The sequence below is a fragment of the Rutidosis leptorrhynchoides genome, chromosome 11, assembly GCF_046630445.1.
Source record: "Rutidosis leptorrhynchoides isolate AG116_Rl617_1_P2 chromosome 11, CSIRO_AGI_Rlap_v1, whole genome shotgun sequence".
Lineage (NCBI taxonomy): Eukaryota > Viridiplantae > Streptophyta > Magnoliopsida > Asterales > Asteraceae > Rutidosis > Rutidosis leptorrhynchoides.
In genome coordinates, this window is record NC_092343.1 from 106,696,942 (window position 1) to 106,719,130 (window position 22,189).

General features: G+C 33.3%; 2 pseudogenes; both read left to right on the forward strand.

Annotated features, from left to right (window-relative positions):
- Window positions 1-6,129, forward strand: part of LOC139877341 (uncharacterized) — a 98,147-nt pseudogene extending 92,018 nt beyond the window's left edge.
- A 1,504-nt stretch (window positions 6,130-7,633) lies between these two features.
- Window positions 7,634-21,856, forward strand: LOC139877836 (epoxide hydrolase 3-like; annotated as a pseudogene).
- The last annotated feature ends 333 nt before the right edge of the window (window positions 21,857-22,189 follow it).

Sequence of the window (22,189 nt, forward strand, 5' to 3'; positions counted from 1 at the left end):
AAAGTCCACATAAATGTCTAATTATAAGATACCCAATTACCTTTCAATGAAAATTAGAAGTTGAATTCAATGCGGAAGGCTTATACTTAGAAATTTGGAGTACATAAATTTTATATCATCCCAAGGTAAGGTATGTACTCGGACCTGCTGAAGGTGAGGTTGAAGTCTAGCTTCTTAACAGTTCATTTGAAAAAGTGCAAGAGCAGGTGCATGACTGAAGTGAACTACCTATGTGAATGTGAAATTTTGCCGCTTCAACAAAGCTTGGACTATTAGCTTTGGATACATTCATGAAAGGATATGGACACATGGCTTGTAAAGTGTCAGGATAGCTTTAGAGTATTTGAAAACTTATGTGTATATTATTTTCAGTTATTCATATGGGTTGAAGGGTTCAATTCTTAGAACACCATGATTCTCGAATATTTGGAATGTGTAATGTACTAAGGTGAAAATTCAATCTTCAAGATATTTTCATTTATGCATGAGTTTTTGTTTTAATTTGTTTAATTCTCATGAAACGAATTGCACTAAATTGGGGAGGATTGTTGAAAATTTAATTTAATTGAGGGATTTAATCTACACTTGTAAATGGGTTAGGAGGTATGGAGTGTACACCCATTAAGTGATAGATTACCCGGACCCGAAAGTGGTTTTCCATTATCACAAATTTGAGTGATTACGGAAGTATTATTCCTGCACTAGGTGAAACATCTCCATCGTGGAAATAAAACAAACAACTTTATGAAAAGGATTTAATCGATTTCCTTGATTTGGTTGTTGGAAATAAAACAAACAACTTTATGAAAAGAATTTAATCGATTTCCTTGATTTGGTTGTTGAAAATAAAACAAACAACTTTATGAAAAGGATTTGTTTTAGATTTGAAAAGGAAATTGAATTTTATGAAAAGGATTTAATCGATTTCCTTGATTTGGTTGTTGGAAATAAAATAAACAACTTTATGAAAATGATTTGTTTTAGATTTGAAAAGGAATTGAATTTTATGAAAAGGATTTAATCGATTTCCTTGATTTGATTGTTGGAAATAAAACAAACTACTTTATGAAAAGGATTTGTTTTAGATTTGAAAATGAAATTAGTTAGTGAAACATCTCCATCGTGGAATAATACTTGTTTTTGAGTGCCTATAAATAAGGACTATCATTCATGAGAAAAAATAGATACAAAAACACCTTAATACTCTTATGCAAAAGAGTTCTTGTTTACTGCCAATAACAAGAACTAATCTATGTCTTATCCCAAAGTGATATTCGTGTAACCCAGACAATAAGGGTCGAATAATTACTTTCGAAAAGTGATACCACGATTCAGTGATTTATCCGGCTATCGATTATTTTACCCTACACGAAATTTCAATAAAACTTCCAACACATTGTCACATGAACTAAAAGAAGCTCTAGGTATGCCATATGGTGCTCCGCCTCCATGGCTTATTAACATGCAGGTAAAATCCCGTTTCTGTTTTATACTTTTATAGGTTGATCCAAAACACTAGTTCTAAATAGTTTTTTTATTCAAAAAACAAAATAGTGCATCAATTATGAGTTTCAAAACTATGTCATGTCAGTATTAATCATATTTTTAAACTAAGATATTGCGTTTTACTTTTGTGCCATTTATATTTAGTTTGATACATTGATGTGTAATGAAATATACATTATATAGACCATTCATAACTAAGGGGGTTGGAATTTTTTCATGTAAATACAGACTTTCTTTGAAAGATATCCTTCATTCAATTTCTTTTTAATTAAGATGGTCTTTGTAATCTACTTGTCAAAAGGATGGCGTTTGGTATTGGATTGGCCTTTTTTTATTAATTGTCTGACAGTCTCATAACTCATTTCATGAATGTATTGATTTTATCTTTTTAATGTTTTTCTTTCTTCATAAAATAAAATATTATGCAAATTTGTTTTATGTGTTCAATTCTTATTGATGCGAGTTTTACTGTAACTTTATTTTGCAGAGATATGGTCCTCCTGGGGCTAGCTTTAGTTATCATCCTCGAGGTTGTGGCAAGCCACCTGTTGTTGATGAGGTATGTTATTCATTCAATTCACAAAAAATCTCAAATCTGTATTTCATTTGTGCAATCCAGTTTTTAACATACTATCTATTTGTATTTGTTTGATAAAGTTTGGGCGCCCTGTCTATGGTGATGTTTTTGGACAGCGAGAAGAATTGCTCACTATGAGGTATGCACATCTTCACCTCTTTTTTTTTTTTTTGAAAAGCAAGATAATTTTATTGATAAGGAAATGATACAAAGAGGATTACAACATGAGTAACACTAATTTGAGCGAAACTCGAGGACCTATACTAGATATAAAGTAGGAAACTAACAAGATGTAGAATACCCTAATTTCGGAGCAGTATTATCAAACTTAACATTAATCACCATTACCCTCATCATCTATTAATACATAAAAAAGATTGTTTGTTTCAATTCTATCTTTGGAATATGTCTTATTATTACCTTCACCATCAATGCCCTTCCCTTTATCTCTTTTCCTTAAAACATTATGATTTCGACTTTTCTGGGACTCCACATTCCAATCTGTTTCCTCCACAGCAATATTATCTTTAATACCATAATTATTCTTAACTGCATTTTGCTTGATACCTTTTGCTTCTGTTGACTGCCATTGACTTTTATTATTATCAAAATTCAACTTATGAAATACCCTTCCTTTCTTACCAACAACTTTAGAGCCGTCCTCAACACACTGGTTATTTAAATCAACTGTTTCACCATCATTGTTGATTTTCAAAGCGTCTTTTAACACTTGTGCAGATACTTCATCTTCTGTTTTAGGCCTAATTTTACAAGTATTAAAAGAGTGTCCAAACACTTTGCAATGAGTGCATAAAGGCGGTTTCCATTGATAAGTCACCTCAAGTTTACCCACTTTGGCTGGAAAAGAACCAATCACAGGATAGGAAAATTCGACAAAGCTAGGAAGGTCATCAGCTGCATTGACTTCAGTCAAAACTCTAGCAAAGCCTAGTCTTCCACTTTTACTCAAACATCTCTCTGAAGTAACTTTGTCCATCAACATAGCCCTACCAATACCACTAACAAGTTTACCTATACTTCTGCCATCTTCACCTCTACACGCTACCATCAATATTTTTCTATTTGTATTCACTTTGATAATATTTTTGTACCTGAATTCTTGATTTAAACTAATTTTGGAAATATGTCACGTTTTGCTATACTCAAGGAAGAACCAATTGATAAGAGCAAACACTGGGGTGATTTAGAGGAAGAGGAGGAGGAAGAAGAAGAGGAAACCGAAGAGCAATACGAGGAAAAGGATTTGGAAGATGGCATTCAATCAGTTGACAGATTATCAAGGTATTTTAATTTATTTACGATGTTATGATATTTATATTCTTGTCATTATTAAGAAGTATATTTGGTTTTTTTTTTATAGAAGTTTAACGTTTCTTTTTTTTACTCTCTAGTACCCCTACTGGTGTAGAGGCTCCAGATGTTATTGAACTTCGGAAGCAGCAAAAAAAAGAACCTGAGAAATCTCTTTACCAGGTTAGTATCTCCATTTTTAGAGGGTTCCTAGTCAGTGTCGTAAATCTCGTTATTTCTCCCCGAGATCTCGTTTTTGAAAAGCTGTTACAATAAAGTAATGCAAAATGATTGAACTTGTATTCTTATTTTGTGTATTATTGATTTGGTGGCAAACCTTTATCCATGTTCTAAGGTTTGCTTTTATGAATGTGTTAGGTGTACTAGCTTTACTAGTGTGCCTAGTTGGTGTCTTGATCATTATGTTTGTGTTTCATCTTGTATTTAAGCAAGACTACTTGTAACCATTTATGTACCTTTGATTGATTACACATTACACATTACAACTTAAGGTTACATCTTATCATGTCATTTCCTACACTCCTCATTTATAGCATATAGCTTTTTCTACATGGTATCTAGAGCCGGGTTAGGCAATTGCTTCTTGGTTTAGAAGCATTTTTCTTTGTGTTCCTATACTCAAAGAAGGTTGAAGAAAAGCAATGTTCTTGCTAGCAATAATGGAGGTCGCATACGGAAATGGTGGAAGCATGAAATTGGAGATGGAGAAACTTGTTGGTGATTACAAGTTTTGGTGTATGTGCATGGAGGTGTATTATCAAGGTCAAGATTTGTGGAAATTTGTTGCCATGACCGGTGCAACAATTTCTATGAATGTCCCAGAGCAAGGATCACGAAGGAAATGGATGATCAAGTGTCGAAAGGGTCTCTTTGTGTTGGTGACGTCAATTAGCAAAGAGTGTGTTGATCATGTCTGTGATGAAGGCTCATCAAGGGAGGTTTGGGAAGTTCACAAGAATTTGTATCATTCAAAAGTCACAAGAACAAATGTGACTTGAACAAGAAATGATCGGAATTTTGCATTAAGGGGGAGTGTTACAATAAAGTAATGCAAAATGATTGAACTTGTATTATTATTTTGTGTATTATTGATTTGGTGGCAAACCTTTATCCATGTTCTAAGGTTTGCTTTTATGAGTGTGTTAGGTGTACTAGCTTTACTAGTGTGCCTAGTTGGTGTCTTGATCATTATGTTTGTGTTTCATCTTGTATTTAAGCAAGACTACTTGTAACCATTTATGTACCTTTGATTGATTACACATTACACATTACAACTTAAGGTTACATCTTATCATGTCATTTCCTACACTCCTCATTTATAGCATATAGCTTTTTCTACAAAAGCAGCCGAGAAGCCGAGACGATATGTTCATCTCCTGAGATTAACCGGTCAACGGGGTCAAACTTGGTCAAAGTCACGATTTCTCGGATTTTCTGGCTCGTTTCTCGGATTTTCTAATAAAATCTTGGATTTTCTCATAAAATCTCGGATTTTCTCGTTTATTTCTAGGATAATTTCTTCTAAAATCTCGTAAAAATGTATATAAATATACATATATTTATTTATTTTTATATACTTCAAATTAAAAACTAAAAAGTCAATGTCCGAGATCTCCCCGAGATTTTTCCGAGATGCCGAGATCTCCTCAAAAATGTCTAAACGAGATCTCCCGAGATCCGAGTTCTCCAACCTTGTTCCTAGTATAAACTAATCTATTGGTTTTAATCGAACTAACCTTTTTTTTTTCTTTTTTTCCTTTTTTTTGTAAAGGTGCTAGAAGAAGAAGAGAAGATAGCTCCTGGAACTTTGTTTGGAACATCACATACGTATGCACATCTCTACTTGTTTATATTTTCCTCTTTTTTTTTTTTTTTTTTTTTTTTTTTTTTTTTTTTTTTTTTTTAGTGTTTTGGATTAACATCTTTTGTTTCTGCGTGCAGCTATGCGATGCCTGGTGCCCCACAAGACAAGCCATCTGCTAAAAGGGTACGTATACTTGAAAATCCTTGTTTTGTTTAATTTTTTTAAACTCACATGTTACTTGATTATATATGTACATGAAGTTCAAAGACGTGATCCTGATTAGTGTTTTATTACCGTACAGGTTGATTTGCTAAAAGGCCAAAAAACGGATAGGGTTGAAGTCTCGTTACAGCCCGAGGAGTTGGAGCTCATGGAAAATGTCTTGCCTGCCAAGTAAGTTTCATCTCTCTCGTTTTTTTGTTTATATAAAATCAAATTAGTACACAAACAGAATCATTATAATTTTTTTTTTTTTTTTTGTCAGATATGACGAAGCCCGAGAAGAAGACAAGCTTCGTAGTCAAAAGGAGGATTTCAGTGAAATGGTTGCAGAGGTGCGTAATTCTTTTTATCCATTCCCTTGTTACTTATGTATTATTATTTATTAAATCTGGTAAATATGATTTTTTAAAGTTATAATGCGAAGTTAATAGTACAGTGTACACATCCAAATACATGTTTAGCGACTTATGTTTTTTTTATATACCTTTCAATTGTTTACAAATCAATTTTGTTTGAAACTAAGCCCCTCAACGCCTCTTATCATCTTTTAATTCTCTATTTTATCTCCAGTTTACTAATAAATTGTGTTATATGAATATATTCTATGTTTCAGAATGAGAAGAAAAGGAAGCGAAAGATGCATGAGAAGGACAACAAATCTTCGAAGAAGAAGGATTTCAAGTTTTAATACTATCGTTCTTCACTGCATTTTTTTCTTTTTTCTACTTTCCAGGTCGTACTAAGAAACCCATGTCATAATGTATGCATGGGTTTGCTATAAGATTTAGCAGTCACTGTTAATCAGATCACTTATAAATCTGAATTTTTGCATATGTCGCTATAAGAGAATTTGTGTCGGTCTAAATTGATACTAATAATTTGAAACATTCTGAACATATTTTGTTGCAAATGCAAATTGCAGTAACACATAATACTGAATTTTACCAAGAGCTTACAAGCTTATTTTAGATGAATCTTAGATGAAAATCACATTTTTTGATATTTTGATTCTTTAATGAAATTTCATCTCAGAAGTGAGCAACCACATATAATACAACATAGAATATGATTGTACGGTACCTTATGATAAAAGTATGCTCGGGCCTTGGTGTATACTGTACCTAGTTAAAAACTATAGACAAAATTTTTGGTTACTTGATGAATCTTTTACTCGTACTTCATGCATATTCATCACTTATCATATCTACAATCAAGTAAATGATTCACCATGATTCAGGGGATAGGAAAATGATTTAGCCACTCGTCAATGTGTGGCACTGATCAACATAGATTCATCATATGATACGAAAATGATCCAGGTGATAGAAATACATAGCAATGTAAGCTACACTAGTAACATGTTTATATCCGCAGAGCAGCACAGTGTAGGCTGACTTGATTCACATGAAATTCAAAAAATCCGAATTTGCACGGTATAGGCTACTTGATTCACATGAACTTCAAAAAGTCCCAATTTGAGGTAAATCTATATAAAACCTGTAAGACTTATAGATGGACAAGCATGATTGTTGTCGGACAAGTAATAAATAAACTTGTTTCACTCTAAGAGAAATAAGAAGCGAAACTAAGAGAGAGATGAGTGATTATTTAATGGATGTATTTAGTTGTTTGATAAAGTGGCTGAAACTGTAAAAATAAAGAATAAAATGACAAAAATCTAGAAGCTAAAAGTTAAACGCAACTTTTACTCTCCCTCAAAAAGATTTAAGCTCTTGATACAAAACGGAGCTTTTTATTTGATAGGAGCTTGTTTATAAAAGCTAAAAATTAAAAACTTCAAAAAGTTTGTTGCCAAACATGGCCATAGTTTCACTTTACTAAAACACAAGATCAAATGAACAGTAACCTGTGCGGTGATGTCATACTGATGTCATTAAGACGTCATGATGACGTCATTCCGATGTCATGATGACGTCATTCCGATGTCATTCGAACATGAGCTATTTTGTCATTTTATACTGATGTCATAAAGACATCATGTTAACGTCATTCCGATGTCATGCTGGCGTGAGCTATTTTGTCATTATTATTATTTATTATTATTAAAAAAAAAAAGTATTATTATCCTCAACGTAAGAACCTTAAATATGGCTGTCAGTTTTCTCACTTTCTGTGTTTATAAAAACCAAAACATCTCTCAAAACAAATACACCTACTACTCATTATTTAAAATGGATCAAATTACACACAAATTCCTAGAAGTTAACGGGCTAAAACTTCATGTAGCTGAGATTGGGTCAGAATTGTCACCTGTGGTGATTTTCCTTCACGGATTCCCGTAAATATGGTACACTTGGGGTTATCAGTGATTGCCGTCACAAAAGCTGGCTTCAGAGTCATTGCACCTGATTTCAGAGGATACGGACTATCCGATTCGCCTGCAGAACCTGAGAAGGCGACAATCGCTGACCTCATCAATGATACTGCATCTATCCTGGATTCACTCAACATATCTAAGGTGTGTTTGTTTATATAACTTCATTTGGCTGCCAAGATTTTATAATACTCGTATTGAACAAGCTTTGTTTTTTTTATGTAGAGTTTAAGTTTATGTTTATATTCAAAAATCTAAACGTTTGCTTATTTTTTAAGGGATTTGACAATTTATTTCAAAACTCTGTTAATATTCCAAGAAATGGGGAGTGGCAGTGGGGAAACTGTGTGGGGCAGGGGGCGCCCGCCCCCACGCACAACTTACACACTAACTCTCTGCTTAAGCCTTTTGTCAGCGAATCCGCAACATTATCCTTTGACTTTACATAGTCAATAGTTTCTCTAGAGATTAGTTGTCGTACTTTATTATGTCTACGTCAGTCTTACCATTGTACATTGTAATATGAGCTCTACCAATCACCGATTGGCTATTACAATGTATACATATGGCCGACACCGGCTTAGGCCATCTTGGTATATTCTCAACGAATTGACGTAACCATTCTCCCTTTTCACTAGCTTTATCTAAAGCGATGAATTCTGATTCCATCGTGGATCTAGCAATATTCGTTTGTTAAACCATTTCCACGATATAGCAGCACCTTCAAGTGTGAATACGCACCTACATGTCGCTTTGGAATCATTCGTATCAGATATCTAGTTTGCATCACAGTGTCTCTCGATCACTGCAGAATATCTGTTACCGAACTAACCTAATCATACAAATCCAATGAGACGTACTTGGATTACTCTTGTATCTACTTAGCTTGCTTACAGCATATGCTAAGACGGATCGAGTACAACTCATTAGATACATTAGAACGCGTTATCATGAACCATGTTCTTGATATCAAAATACAAGACACCCCCACATTTTCAAGCTATTGTGTTCATTTTACACAACCAACTAGGGTTATTGCTTATCCTTTCAAAGCCAACTAGGGTTACTGCTTATCCTTTCAAAGCTTCCCCTACATGTCTTACAACTTGATATCATAATCATATATATCTAATATGATTTTAATCAATGAAGCGTTCAAATGCTAACACATAAGATTACATATTTTGTGATTTGTATTTTAGCACATTTGAGCAATTCTTAGTCATATTCTAGGTTTGACCTAGAGACGTCGAATTTTAGAAAACTTAATAAAGTTCTCGCACTCAAATTATATTTTTTACATCTGAATTCTAATTAGGTAATTCAAATCTTAAGATAATGATGATATAATAAAGATTGACATCTTTATATAATAATTATCTTCAATATCATAATTCACATAACATGCGAATAATTCACATAACATGCGAATAATTCACATCATCAATGATGTTCACAATATACCAAATCCTTCTATTACTGAATGAAATCGATTTTGTCTTTAAATATATTCAACACAATGAAATATTAGTTGTTAATTGATCTCTGCAGATGATCATCATTAACAAGTCCAAGTCTAGCATTCCATAGACTTTATGTCCAAAGCATTAGAATAATTGACGCATCATACATATTCTCCATAGCTTTTCTCACAAGAAATGTCATACCATATCTCTTGTATTATGACAAAATGAACTTCACATACATAAACACCGCCTTAAATATACAATTTAAAAGGGTCTCAAATATTATGTATATCTTTTATACATTCACTTTTAGTTCCTCTATAAGCATAATGTACATGCCATTTATCGAGAAAGTTTCTTTAATTATACTAGTTCCTATCGAACTAGCTCATTAGGTGTCTCACCTTGAACACCTTCTTGTCTATCCTAGACGAACTTTCACGTTCATTTGTAATGTATGAAAATACATTTTAAAGAATGAAACGTTTCTCGATTCTATTATCGAACCTTTTTGTACATCCAAAATCTTAAATTCATGCACAAGGAAGCGATAAGCACTACTTTGTTTAGCACATCCAGTAAGTATGTAGTCAATAATCTTTGATCCTATCTTTTGTGCCTTAGGTAGGGAACAACTACCTTTGCTAGGCACCCCCACACTTTGAGGTACTCATAGGATGATTTTCTTTTCCACCATAACTCATATGAGGTTTCATCCCTATTCTCTTGGGGTATCTTATTTAAAAGATAGTTTGCCGATAGGATGACATCCCCCCACATTTACTGGCTTACACCAGTACTTACCAACATGGCATTCACCATATCTTTCAGGGTTCTATTCTTTCGTTCAATAGTCTCATTCGAGTGAGGTGAGTAAGGTGCAGTAAATTCATTTCTAATGCCATTTTGTGAACAAAATTCAACAAAATGTGCGATATATTCACCACCTCTATTACTGCGAGCAACCTTGATTTTCCGTTCAAGTTGATTCTCATAAGCAATAAACGAATCTATTGCTTCATCTTTACTTTTCAACAAGTAAATATAACAATACTTCGTCTATCATCGATAAACGAAATAAAGTATCTGTTTTCATTCATCATTAGAATGGATCTAAAATCACACACATCCGTGTAGATCATATCAAGGTGTTCGATTATTCTTTCAACCGATTTAAAGGACGATCTCATTAATTTGACTTCAGCACAAGTTTCCCATCTATAGTTTGAATATACCATTAAGGGCATAACACTCTCAAACAAACAATCCACTTTGGTCAACATGACCTAATTCAAACTCTATTCTGAAGCCAAATTTGTTCAACAACCATTCGGACACAAGATTCTTTACGAATCTTAGGAACATACAACACATTATTCAATGTGAGTTCCTATCCAGAAGTCAATTTTTCCAGGATCATCACTCTGGAATATAAACTAAAATAAACTGTTATAGCAAAACAGAAAATTTCAATCAGCAAATACACGTGAATTGAACAAATTTGAGTTTTCAACCCAAATAAAAGTTTCATTTTTTTTTTTTCGTGAACAAACTGAGTTAAACCAAAATGTTTTAACTCAACTAGGTTAAACCAACCAGGTTTCAACCAAATAGGTAATCCAAGCAGGTTTTAACCTAAACGGGTAAACCGAACAGGTTTAAACCCAACCGTGTAAATCAAATATCTTTCAACCCAAATAATTAAACCAAGCAGGTTTAAACTCAAACGTGTAAACCAAACACGTTTTAACACAAAAGGTTTTAACCAAACGGTTAAACTATGCTGTTTAACACAAGCAGTTAAACTAAACCATTTAACACAAACGAATAAACTAATCAGTTTAACACAAATGGTTAAACTAAACAAGTTCAAAACCGGTCTATTAACAGTCTAAAGCTGTCCTAATACTGTCCCGAAGACAATCCATAACCAGTTTCGAACACTTCTGGAAACAGATCGAAAAACAATCTGAAAACTTGTTCATAATCTTGTTCGAAATCAGTCTAAAACTATTCGAATACACGTTGTCGAACGAATCGACCGTGTCTTTCAAGACATAGTTACGGAACAAGGAATCCAGATGATTCCAAGCATGAACCGCGCTCACATTTTGAGCATCATGTTACCCTTCTGCAACTTGGGAAGCAGTTTATTTAAGAACCTTGCAAGGTTCGGTCAAAAACCTCACAAGGTTCACCGTGGTCAGATAAAAGAACATCTTTTACTACCAACGTTTAAAGTTCACACACGTGAACTTTTCAGGTTACCTAACATGATTAGGCACTTAGAAAACGGTGTAATAATTGCAGTAGTAACCGTAGTAACATAATTCATAATCGGTTGAGTGCTTATTATTAACGACAAAGCCAAATGACCATAGTTAAATAAAGTTCCATATGATTTAACGCAACAATATAAATTGAATATAACATGTCATATCAATATATCACCATCTACCTCAATCTAATATATCGAAGTTCTGTGAATATAAAATATATTCACCTAAGAGATATGCATGTATAAGTCTACAGTTAATGCATACACCAAATTTACTTCTAATTTTAAGAGGTCATGATCATTATCAATTTTGCATTAAACATTAAAATAGTCCATTCATGACACAATTAAGCATAGTTCACGTACATATGCACATATCATCCCAATTTAATAAATTGAAAGTATGTGCGTATATATTTTCTAATATATACTCCGTAATAAATTGGTCAAAGAACCATATTATCTTAGAAAGAAATATTGGTTGTCCAATAATATTCACTTTATTTAATTTCCAAATAAGTCAAGTGGCATGTAAATATTTTAAATATTTTGGTACACCTACTCGTAGATAGAAAAACTGGAATTGTTCAAATACAAGGGCCAACACATACCACACAATATGATACAAAATCATCTCAGTAAGTTATAAAGAACACATCTTAATATTTAATGTTTAAAACGGACTTATTTTGTATCAAGATATGATCAGTAGCGTATATATTTATAATCCAAAAAAAGCACCAGTAATTAATTAGTAAACACTAATTAATTAATTAATACCATTTAATTATTTAATAAACATCAGTTAATTAACAAATATCATAAACAAATATCATACCAACCAACAAGTTATCAAAATCTCATCAAATATCTATGCATAAGATGATCACCACCTAATCCTCCACTTAATCAAAAGCATTCATTTTATATTATCAATCAATATACTATATTATTTTTACCTTTTATCACCACCTAATCCCCCACTTACATAATTACCATGAATCATATGTGAGTTATTAATAACATTCAAACATATATCTATATACATGATCAACCTAACGATTTCACAACAAGTTTTAACCATGTATGAGCCAACGTCATATTTATATACTCGCATAAACTGTAAGTAGCACCTACAATTTAATATTAATATCACAACTGAAATATAAGTATACGTATATCATCAGCATGTTATATAAATTCAGAATTATTATGTAATGATCAATAGAGTATGAACATGTAATATAAGCAAATTATATTATCTACTATGACTCTATGTGTAGCAAATCTTACTATAGATAGTGAGTCCACAAAGTAGAATATTTATCAATTAAGATAAAATAAAATTATATTCCTTATATAATAACTAAAAGAATTTGAGTTTTATTTTATCTTATTTATTCAATACAAACAGTATCGAAACAGATTTACATAGTCTTGAAGATAAGCTACCAAGTCCTATAAAATAGGAAAGTAAATAACAATCATAAAAGAAGTTTTATTATAATTGTTGGACATTAGTCCACATTTGCTAGCAAACAATTTGTGACTCACATTTAGTAGACAAATACAAATTGTCTTTTGCATATGTATGGAGTCAAGAAATGTGGCTTTAGTATGCTTAAAGAAAGAAGGTTAAAATTCTCTTCTTCTAATCACATGTCAAATTGGTTGGTTATTGTAGCAAAGTTTGGTTTTGTTTCCTACAAGTCAAACAAGGAAAGCAACAAGTGGCTAGAAATGTCCAAGTGAAGTGTATGCATGTATGCCTTCATCTATAAATAGGTGATCATGCAAAAAGAAGACATCATCACAAAGAGAAAGAAAAACATAGTTGATAGGTTTATCAACGGAGTGTGTTTATTTGTGAGGTCGAGAGTTTATTCTTGTAAGGATTGTAAAAGAGTGTATGGAAAACTTAGATTTTATACTAAAATCTAAGGGGCTTGGGTTTGGGTTTAACTCATAGTGTACTTTTTCTTGTATCGGGTTCTTTTATATTATAAGAATAAAGGGAACTCTTGGGGTGGACGTAGGCAGGGTTTTGCCGAACCACGTTAAATTGTCGTGTTATCAGTTACTTTATTTTGCTTTCTATTATTTCTCGCAAGTTTGTCTCAAACAAATTATATCCTCGCTTCCGCTAGTGTGGGTGCGTTGGGAAAGTTGTCATAACAAGTGGTATCAGAGTGTATCCAGGTTTATCGGATATTTTTTGGTTTGAGATGGCGGGAAATAGCGGTATGCAGTTTAAGGTGGAGCCATTTGATGGAACCGGGAATTTCACCTTGTGGCAAGCAAGGGTGAAGGATGTCCTGGTTCAACAGGGCTTGGCAAAGCCGTTGAAGGGTAAAAAGGACGGAAAGCCAGAGAAGATGACGGACGACGATTGGAATGACATCGAGGAAAGATGTGTCAGTACCATTCGCCTTTCCATCAGTGATAAGATCATTAATAATGTCAGTGGCGAAACAACCGTGACGGGGTTGTGGGTGGCCCTCGAGAAGTTATATCTCGGGAAGAATATGACCACAAAGCTGAATTTGAAGCGTGATCTTTATCGGTTGAAGATGGAGGAAGGCGGGAATATCATTGAACATATGAACGTGTTTAATGGTCTGGTGGATCAACTTGCAAAAGTTGAGGTTAATATTGAGGAAGAAGATAAGGCCCTTATTCTTCTTACCTCTCTTCCCAGTTCGTATGATACTTTGGTTACTACTGTTCTTTATGGAAAGGCTACTGTAAAGATGGAAGAGGTAGTACCGGCACTCTTATCTCAAAATAAGAGACGAAGATCGGATGACCGTTTTGAGCATGAATTTGCTATGGTCGGTCATGGAAAGGGAAAGTTTTCCGGAAAAAGATCTGGTGATAAAAGTAGGTCCAGATCAAGAGACGTAATGGAGGGTATCCAGTGCTTCAAATGTCAGGAGTGGGGTCACTTCAAGAAGGACTGTCCACTTTGGAAGAATGGTGAAGATAAATCTGGGGGTTCGTCGGTTGCAGTTGCAGTTAATGAATCGGTTAATTTGGGAGATGTTCTCACAATCTCCAAAAGTTCTACTTCTGCTCAAGATGAATGGATTTTAGATTCGGGTTGTACGATGCACGTGTGTTCCAAGAAAGCTTATTTTGATAAGCTAATATTAAAGAAGGCGGGGGTGCTGACTTTAGGTGATGGTTCAACATGTGATGTTGAGGGTGTTGGCATGGTGAAAATAAAATTATTTCACGGAGCTGCTTACACACTTGGTGGCGTGGCATACGCACCAAAGATGTGCAAAAATCTAATTTCCTTAAGCCAGTTAGATTCTCAAGGATACGGCTATTCGGCTGTAGGTGGAGTTATGAAAATCACACGTGGCGTGAAGGTCCTGATGATTGGAGAGAAGTATGAGGGTTTGTATCGTCTGGTGGGGAGTACTAGATGTACTCGTATCTCGAAGGTTTGGAAAGTGTGCACACGAGAAATTGATCGGGAACATGTGACGACATGTTTGATCAAGTTAGGCGATGGTGAGAAGGAAAATCCTACTGTGGGAGAGGTGATTCGAGACTCCTCTCCGGAATCAACTATGTAAGTTGACGGGGTCAGCTGCACATGATTATTGGCCGTTTTATTTGAATCAGAGTTCAGGACCGAGGTGATTCAAGATTTGTGCAGCGGTGATAACGGAGGCCAATGAAGAAAATACTGGGCGATAGTATTTTCGGTGATGAAGAAAATAAATGTTCGTCAAGGTGGAGATTGTTGGACATTAGTCCACATTTGCTAGCAAACAATTTGTGACTCACATTTAGTAGACAAATACAAATTGTCTTTTGCATATGTATGGAGTCAAGAAATGTGGCTTTAGTATGCTTAAAGAAAGAAGGTTAAAATTCTCTTCTTCTAATCACATGTCAAGTTGGTTGGTTATTGTAGCAAAGTTTGGTTTTGTTTCCTACAAGACAAACAAGGAAAGCAACAAGTGGCTAGAAATGTCCAAGTGAAGTGTATGCATGTATGCCTTCATCTATAAATAGGTGATCATGCAAAAAGAAGACATCATCACAAAGAGAAAGAAAAACATAGTTGATAGGTTTATCAACGGAATGTGTTTATTTGTGAGGTCGAGAGTTTATTCTTGTAAGGATTGTAAAAGAGTGTACGGGAAACTTAGATTTTATACTAAAATCTAAGGGGCTTGGGTTTGGGTTTAACTCATAGTGTACTTTTTCTTGTATCGGGTTCTTTTATATTATAAGAATAAAGGGAACTCTTGGGGTGGACGTAGGCAGGGTTTTGCCGAACCACGTTAAATCGTCGTATTATCAGTTACTTTATTTTGCTTTCTATTATTTCTCGCAAGTTTGTCTCAAACAAATTATATCCTCGCTTCCGCTAGTGTGGGTGCGTTGGGCAAATTGTCATAACAATAATAAACTTCTTGAACTCACATCCTGTACGTAATGGACTTCAAGAATAGATTTGTTAAAATAATATGTTCAATGTATATTATATTATCACATGTGACATGCTCACAATTTATTACGAATTAAACTTGTAATCATATCAGTCGGTTGGACAAAAAATTTCAAAGACATAGATAAAATCATAGAGATATTAGACCCGATTATAAGCATGCATCAGTTTCGTTGAACAATAATCTGTTTAAGTTTGTAGGAAAATATTATACGAAACTGAAAACAAGTATACATATTATCACAAACGTAATAACAAGATTGCAAATATGTATAACACATAATCAGATTAAGATCATAAAGTTAAAACGATCTAACCGATATTAGGAGATTGAACCGGGCTTGTGTTTGACACAATTCCCTTAAACTGATTCGACGTCTGTTCCCAGGGTACACCGGTCCGAAGCAGCGTACTGCCGGACTTGAACACTTGCCTCATAGATAATCGAACTGTGAGACCTTTGTTGCTTTTCAGAGAATGAAACTTGGATCATATAAGAATGGTTATAAGATGTTTGTTGTGTGTTTCTTCATACCCTTAACACTTTATTTATAGTGCAAATTTCCACCTACTTCCAAAAAGCCATTTAGAATTTTGCACTAAATACACAATTTTGAGACTTGATATCTCATTCACATTTATTCCGTTTTGGACACACATTAGTTCGTTGTAAAGCCCACGCTAGTGGCTACAAAACTCATTTTTTTATCATCATTAATATTGACTACTCATCATATATTAATTAGTGTCCAATGTTGGTGAAAATACACTTTTAACCAATTTTCCAACAATAAGAGAGTAAATATTATCCCACATTATAATTATCAAATCAATTAAGTTATATGTCAAATATATATGGCAACTGCTCACTTTCTAACAATCCAAATCCAGCTCACATATGTATACTAAGAACTTATATACAACTGCTACATATCATTAACTTAAGCACATGTCAAACTAATGTTTTAAACCTTACCATATCAATATTATGGAGTAACAGATTCATGAGTGATGTTTGTCGCAAATTGTAAGCAATAAACTAGTAATAAAATAGAAAAGTTATATTTAAATAAAAAAGTGACAACCTAGTCTTCAAAAATCGATGTTGAGGTAGTAATCAAAATATATCGCATACTGCAGAAAGTTGTTCCACCACCATGAAGAAGGAGCCACCACTACAACAAACACCACATAAATACCAAATCAAAATTTTAAGGAGGGCATTAAGTGAGAAATAACTACACTTAGTCATTTTATCAAATAATTGGCTTTTAAACACTTCGTCATTTCATCAAATAATTGACTTGTAAACACTTCGTCATTTATTTCATCAAATAATTGGTGTGCATACAAGAAATAGATATATTTATTAGTAAATAGTAATCCATAACATTAACATATACTTGACATCTCTGTCAAATATTCATTGAAATTTCAATAGGAAATCTGTAGCGGGAGGATTGGGAAGATATAAATAAATCAGATTAAAAGGCTTCAATTAAATTTTGTGTGTTTAAAGGAACGGTGTATGACGACCTAAAGCACATCGGACTTTTTAGATAGTTTGTACCTCTTTACTACCCCGTAATTAAATACAAATATTAAATATTTAAGTATAAATAAATACTACTCTAATCAGGGGCGGATCTACTGTGTATCGAGTGGTTTCACGTGCTACCACTCAATCTAGCCGACGAAGTGTTAATTTTTAGGAGTTTTTGTTAATAATATGAAAGTGCAACCAGTGAATTTAACAAGGATGTCCCTGACGGCGGATCTACCTTGTATCCAGTGGTTGCACCACTCAATCTAGAAGAGGAATTGTAATTTTTTGGAGTTTTCTTTCAATTTTTGTGTTGAAATAAGTTGCAGATCGTGTTTTTCATTTTAATGGGTTTTGTTCAAGGTTACAGGGAGGTGAGATTGGGATGGAGAAGAATGGGGTCCATCTCTTTTTAACTTATTATTAAACTTCTACTTAAAACTCTTATATTTAATTTATACTCCGTATTTATTTATATTTATTTGAAGATACATTTAACACTTAGATAATTTTATTTATTCATTTTAATTTGATATAGTTATACTTGATGTATACTTATTTAACTATTCTAATTTAATAAAATTACTTTCTCTTCAACTTACATTAATTATTTAAAAGATATTGAGTTTTGTTTTTTGTCTTACTTATTTGTGTGTTATATATAAAGTGATTGGATTTATTAAGGTTATTCTTTTGATTTTCGATTAAAAATTTTTTCGACAAGTTACAAAGTTGGTAATAAAATTTTTTTGTGCTACCAGTAACAATAAATCCTAGATCCACCACTGACTCTAATAACAACTTATTTATAACATCATAATAAGAAGTATCACACTAAGTAGTAGATTTCAATTTTTCACATGAGCTATGATCAATTAATAAAATTAGGCCTTTTATATACAAAAGTTTAAATATATCTAATAATAAGTTTAGTAAATACTAAGAAATTAGGTTAAGTAACAACATAAGTCATAACGATATTTTTCACAAATATTACATATTTATTAGATTATAGGCCCCTTTGAATTATGGGCTCTGTTCAAGCGCCCATGTCACCCTCAAAGTTGCCCCTGACAATAAGCCGCATCAACATCGAGAAGACATGTAGTTCATGACATCATCCTTATTTCTTTATTCTCCTTTATTGTAAAGTATAGCAGAATAGAATAGAAAAGATTATATAGTATAGATAACAAGTATATTAAAATCTTAACATTCTTGACAACACTAGACAATCTGGCTTTAAGACAATCTTACGTGCCATCTTAACATATAATAACGTTGTTAACATATCGTTTCAACGTTAGTTGATTTACGAAGTAATATATATTGATAGGTATTTGTGATTGCTAAAGATTTTGAAGCGTTCATTGCCTACCCATTCGCGCTTCTACACCCTGATAAAGTAGCTGGAATGGTAACACTCGGTATTCCATTTATGCCTCCAGGTGCCTTCACGCACCATTTTAGCCTCCCAGAGGGCTTCTACCCTATGAGATGGGCGGTAAACTTCTTCTCTTTTATGAAACTAGCAAACAATGTTTCTATGTTATTATGTTGTCCTAAGCAATTTTGATTATTAATTTTTGGTTAGCAACCCGGAAGAGCTGAGGCTGATTTTGGACGCTTTGATACTAAAACTGTGGTAAGAAACATCTACGTCTTGTTCTGTCAAAGTGAATTACAGATAGCAAGTGAAAATCAGGAGATAATGGATTTGGTTGAACCATCAACTCCTTTACCTTCTTGGTTTACTGAGGAGGATCTTGCAGCTTATGTTGCATTGTATGAAAAGTCTGGATTTAGAACTGCACTGCAAGTTCCCTATAGGTAAAGCTACAAAATCTATGTAAATATAGTTTCACTTTGTAGTCAAACATTTTACCATTACACAATCCAAGGAAAACAGAAGAAGGATTTTATGTTTGAGTTCAAAGTCATACATTACACATCATACGAGTGGTTAACAGTAAACGTTTTTAATAAGACAGTCTAGTGGTTGACGTAAGAGATTTCACATTAGCAGCATATCTTGGGGTGACTAGTGAAAGGGTCAAAAATGGTCACGAAAAAATCTAATTAGGTTTCGTAATATGAGTAAAAGTACTCGTCCTTCCCGAATAGCCTCAATATGGGATAACCCACTCCCATGATAGCTTGAATACGAAAACTTCTCCATATATATATATATAATTGGGAAGTAACAAATCGGGGGGAAGCGGGGGGAAGCAAAAAAAGAAATTTTCGTTTTTTTTGGAGTTTTTTTTTCCGGCATCAAGATCACACGAAAATATGAACATTTAGAAGAGACAATTCGTGATGAATGTTATTACTTAGGCGGGGAAACGATCGACAAAAATAACATTCAAGATAATATTGTTAATGAAGAATATGAACGTTTTTTTCTTCATATTTTGTGAAGTAAAATTTAGCCCGATTTAGAGTTTAGGGTTTAGGGTTTGGTGTTTTGGGTTTATTCCATAAACCCAAAACACCAAACCCTAAACCCTAAACCCTAAACTCTAAACCGTTCGTGTTAAAAACTCAATCTAAATCCTAAATCTAAACCCTAAACCCTAAATTTCTAAACCCTAATATCTAAACCCTATAAACCCTAATATCTAAACCCTAATATCTAAACCCCAATAGCTAAAACCTCAACATACGCTCGAAAAACACGATAATTGTTATATATTACTTCAAGCGTTTTCCCGCCAAAATAAAAATATTTATCACAAAGTGTCTCTACTAAATGTTCATATTTTCATCCCATCTATAATGTTCGTGAACAAAGTTTTTTCAAAAAACGAAAAAAAAAAGTTTTTGCTTCCCCCCGCTTCCCCCCGATTGGTTACTTCCCTCTTGATCCTACCAATATATATATATATATATATATATATATATATATATATATATATATATATATATATATATATATATATATATATATATATATATATATATATATATATATATATATATATATATATATAGGGTGAGGATCCAGAGAGAACCAGAGGTGGTAGAGAACCGAGAGAACCAACAGCTCGACCTTCATCTATGTGCAGCTCGACCTTCAATCTGCGTGCAGATTGAGTCAATCTGCGTGCAGCTCGATCAAGCTGGGTGCAGCTCGATCAAGCAGGGTGCAGATGGAGTAAATCTACGTACAGATTGAGTCAATCTGCATGCAGATTGAGCTTGTTTTTGGTTCAGGCACACTCCGTTCTTCGTAAGAAAATTGAATCTCTCAAATTCAAACCTATAGCAAAAATTAAAAACGCAGATTTATTAGGTTTCATCATGTGAATCTATGTGCAAAGTTTCATATTCTAACTCCTAGATTTGAGCTCGAATTCGTGAGTCAAAGATTTGGGGAAAAAAGTCAACAATTTCTTCATAGCTCAAATTCATATTCTATATGATGTTTCAGCTTAAATTGATAATTGGCGAGCATTAGATGCAACATTTTAAGCAACTTTCATGTTGGAATCATCATCTAAAACGCCTTCGATTGATGTTACGAATTCATGTTCATCGTTCACAAGTGATGGTTCTCTGGGTTCTCTGCTATGCAGAGTTCTTCCAGGATCCTTATATATATATATATATATATATATATATATATATATATATATATATATATATATATATATATATATATATATATATATATATATATATATATATATCCCGTTTAAACCATAACTGGATGGTTTAACGGTTGACGTACTTATATCCTAACAAGAGATTTCAAGTTCGAACCATGTGAGTAAAAATACTCACTCTTCCCGAATAACTTGTAAACCTCACTCGTTTACCATTTTTTATTAGAGTTAAGGGAGAATATTATAGTATCTCAATTAAAACTACCTAAATATCTTATTTCCTCAACAAAAAAGTATTCAATGCATAAATTGTGGAAAATGATAATTTTCATTAGTTTATAAGGGATGTATGCCAAATTTATAAAAAGCTTAATTATACGTTTAAAACAATGTGACATGACTCATGTAGAGATGTATTACTGAGCGATTTTTCATGAACATATTTATGGCAGGTCATTTGACACGGTTGGAAATGAAGTACAAGATCCTAAAGTAGAAGTCCCAACACTGTTGATCAATGGTGAGGAAGATTATGTGATGAAAATTCCTGGGCTAGATGAATACATAAGGAGTGGTGAGGTGAAGAAGTATGTACCGAACCAAGAAACAATATACATGCCTAATGGATCACACTTTGTTCACGAACAATTTCCTGACCAAGCAAATGAACTCATCCTCACATTCCTCGATCACAACAAACATCATATCACAGTTTAATTCATTCAAGTGAGAAATAAATGTTTGGAATAAAGTTTCACTCGTTGTGTTGTCCTGGTTTACAGGAAGTTTGTTAACTAGTCGGTAGTTATCTTTGAATTGTTATTTCCTATTTTGTAGCCACTCTCCATATAGACGTTAGTAGGTTAGTGGCTGAGTATTTTTATCATTTTTTGGTACCTTGTATTCTTATTTAAAGAGTCAACAATAATCAGAAAAAGCAGCAGTTTCATGCCACTTTGTGTGTGTTTATAGCATATATACACTACATTTGGTATCAAGAGGTAATATAATTAACAGTAAGCAAAAAATTGTATCATTCTGGAAATGAAT